Genomic DNA, 4,284 nt, shown 5'->3' with positions numbered 1-4,284 from the left:
AAAAGAGAGAGATCAATCCCCAAAGATATCTAAACAAAGTAAAAGTTATTTTTTATAAATATGAAAAAGTATACATGAGTGAATCTAAATGAGTAATACTTATGCAATATATGTCAAAATACACATGTAGCCTATTTCAACTATATTACAATATTGGATCAGATCATCACGGCCTAAATAAATAAATTTGTCTCTTCCAAATAATATGCTCGTCCAAAGTGATACGGATCATGTCTACATCGTTCATGTTATGCATGGCATGTCTGTTCAATAGTTTGATGGTACCATATGGCGTTAGTATATTTGGAGGCCTGGCTGAAGCTCTTAATTGTTGAATGGTCCTACCATAACCATGAAGGAAATTAGATCTGAGATTTCCATGAGCAGCGGAACAAAACTATTCCAAATTACAATCATGAATAAACAATGCATTTATAGTCGACTTCAATACAAGCAGTTATACAATTCAAAAACAGAAATTACAGCATGAACAATACAAATGAGAGATCAAACTTTATGCCAATGGCAGAAGCGTCTCCACGTTCCGATGAGCACTCTGATCATCGAACAACAAACAACCACGAACATTTGATCTACACGACTGCAACACCGCAACAAACACAGCATGAACACTTTGCTCTCGTCTTCAACGATCTCCTCGGTCACGATCTTCTTCGCAACAGCGAACGACCCTCCACAACACACGAACGACCTCCAGAAAACCTCGACGGTGTTGAGTTGAGTCTAACACCACCAACAAGGCGACCTTGGTATTCTCGGTGTGAGAACCAGAGGTGGGCTCTGTTTTGGACTTGGTATGAGGCAGATGAAAGAGGAAACAACAATCGCATACACGACTAGGCAAGTAGGAGATGATGGAGACCTATCGTATATGGTCGAAACCCAATCGTTAGATAAAGCTAAACAATCATCTAGCAAAAGCTATGTGATCGTTTAGCTCGATCTGCGCCTACAGACTCTACACGATCGTTTATTTTGGGCTAGTGATCGTCTAGCAAAACTATGCGATCGTTTAGTAAATACTGCACGATCGTTTAGCTCGTCCAACCGTCGTTTAGTAAATCCGAATTTACTTGACGACTATGTGAGTTTCTTTTGCACGGAGAGAAAACTCAAAATCCTTTTCAATCTTTTTTAAAAACTTCTTTTCAAAATAGGAAAACCATTTTCCTTTTAAACTCACGGTTACCATGATTAATAACCACCACTACTTTGGTTATTTAAAAGAAAAAGAATTAATTATCCAATAATTAATTTATTATAAACATAAATGATAACCAACTTATTATACTATATTTATAACCTATAGTTTTAATATTTCATCTCATGAAATATATAAACATAGTTCTTTTTCTATTCCATGGTACTAAATGTAAATCTTATTTACATCAATCCTCCACTAGATGTATCTGATACATCATCCCGATTATATCATATATAATTAAAATACCTCTTGTCAATTTGACATTTCAAATCAACACCAAGAACTGATCCTTAATTGAATCCATTGAACTACCAAGGGGACCTCATGGACCTGTAGATCGAAGTTCCAACGGTATGTGAATAACTAACTAAACTCTTTAGTCACGGGATCCACCATCCATTAACTGCCAGACACTCCACTAAAGACTGACAACCGAACTCTCTTTATCACAGATATATTATATGTCCATCTTAACCAATCAGCAGTGTGACCCCTTCATAGATCGCTCATAAGTACAGCTGGGCAATAACCGTTATGCCCCTGTAGTTACATTTGTCTTCTTAAAGTACCACTGATCCCTTTAATGAACATAAGTCATAGTCCTACTATGACTGAGTCCTCTTCCAAAGAGAAGTTGTGGCCACACTATGTTCAAGCCCCGGAATCAGCCCTTAAGGGAGTAATCTCTCTACTTATCTCTGCTTCGGGAAAGGAGTGAATTCCATCTTGTGGATTGAGTTCTCAGCTCCCAAATCAGACAAGCCTCCGAAAAGGTAGGGCCAAAGGACAAGTCCCATACTAATCAAAGGACCGCGTTCAAAGGCAGAAGTTCCCAAAAAACTCAAGATTAAGGTCGTGTCACCTATGGTCGTTTAGGTGAGATGCAAGTCTCTAGTATCAACGGCGTTATATACAGAGTCTAGTCATCTCGTGGTCCAGGTCTTATACAAGCTCTTTGTATAGGACACCCCGCTCCACATCTCCATATGAATGGTCAGGATCTACCATCTTAGTAGTTCACAACACTTGCAAACCTCTACAAAGCGGGCTATATCCATAGTGTCACTAGGATCAGGTATCCCACCTTAATCCTTATACTACAGACTTATTTAGGTTATCACTTAAGGCATGATCCACTTGTACATCAACATATACATGCTTAAGTTCACATAAGATAACTAAGAAGCTTTTCTTATTGGATTTGTGAGTAAATGCCAGAATTAAATAACACTTATTTTATTCATTGAACAATGTGTATCTTTACAAAACAACGAGACTCCGGGAGAATAGGACACCAATCCCAACAAACCAAAGTTACAAAAATTCAAAGTAGGAAAAATAATAAATAACTAAAGTCATATACTGAAAAAGAGACATACTTTTTTCTCGTCAGCCATAACTACAAGTTCACGAGGCCATTTTACGAAGTTGCCCATTTCTTGATTTAAGAACTCTATTTTACCCTTCACAGGAATTGGTATAGGTAAATCTTCTCCAATGAAAATGTTAATCAGAACTTTAACAGTTAAGCATGACACATCATCATCAAATGTTGTGGCTACTGTAACAATATTATCTACAGTTCCTATAGCTAAATGGCAGGTGGGCCCTTAATAAATTTAAAAGAACTTATGTCATGCATGGTTAAGTACGTGCAATATGATTAAAATTTAAAAGTCACAACAAATAAATTACCTCCAAATCTTCTTTAGACATCTTTTCAGTATCTTCTTCTTCAGATGCACTTAGTGCAACACTTCCAACAGATGATTTGGTCTGATGAGATTGTCTGCTGTGAGTTCTTTCTCTTGACACTTTACCATGTCGAACATTTTTTTCACTAGAGCCTCCTTCAATTTCTTGGCTCCTTGAGGACTTTGGTTTTACTAATTTGAATATTGAGAATAGGAAACAAAAACACCCATTCCTCTAACACGTTCTTAATGTTCCTCCGTACCTAATGCTTTGGTGAGGACATCTTCACCTTTATGAACTTCAGTCAATTTATCTTATAAAACATATTACAATTTTCACACAATATCTATATCATCACAAGTTCCAAACATTATATATTTGCCATCTTAAACTTTGCATAATATATACTTACAATCTGATTGGCACATTCTCGAGTAACTTCATCAAAGTATTCATTATTCTTTCCTTTTCTTGCTTCTTTCCATAAAGTCACCCGATAAGAAGGGTCATTCGATAGGTTCTACATGAACATACATATTTAATTAGCATAAACATATTAGAATAAAAGATTTAATTTAAGTCGAATAACTCACTAATTCTTGGGAAAGATTCGCATAGCCCTTCCAAGAAATGTGGTGATTATATACACATTTTGCACGTTTTTCTTTTTTAAGACGACTGATTTTCTGTACAACAAATCTAGTTGAAATTACCTATCAAAACAATGATAATGTTGACATGTAATTTATTGTGAATGACTTACCTCACATTCTTCACCCAATCATTTATTGATGAATGATGTCCAATGATCTTGCTCTATATGAGAATATTGTTAAGGAGGAAATTGCAAGACCGATGGTTCATCCTTAAATGGAAGTATGAAGTTTTGAGTCAACGTTGTCTTGAAAGTCCGAAACTTTCTAGATGCAGACATTAGTATACAATGTTTGGACTTAGAGTCCACATCGAACGACATCTGCACAATGAAAAAAGTAGTTAAACAATAAACTAATAAACTACTATGCACATGAATTAAAAGTTTAGAAAACATACCGCTACACAATAAAAAAGTTTCTATTGAAGATTGATGATACAACATCCACAATACATTAGAAATGATTGTGAGGGTAGATGAGTTGATAAATAAGATACTAAACATGATGTCATTTACTATGGTTATGTATTTAAAATATTAAGATTATATGTTTGATGTGAGTTTTTTTTTTTTTTTTTTTTTTTTTTTTTTTTTTTTTTTTTTTTTTTTTTTTTTTTTGCAGATTGATCATGGAAACTTCAACGTAACAACAAGGATGATTATGAAATATGATCACACAAAGCATAGTAGAATAAGTTATTACCACGCG

The sequence above is a fragment of the Benincasa hispida genome, chromosome 1, assembly GCF_009727055.1.
Source record: "Benincasa hispida cultivar B227 chromosome 1, ASM972705v1, whole genome shotgun sequence".
Lineage (NCBI taxonomy): Eukaryota > Viridiplantae > Streptophyta > Magnoliopsida > Cucurbitales > Cucurbitaceae > Benincasa > Benincasa hispida.
This window is presented reverse-complemented; position numbering follows the sequence as displayed.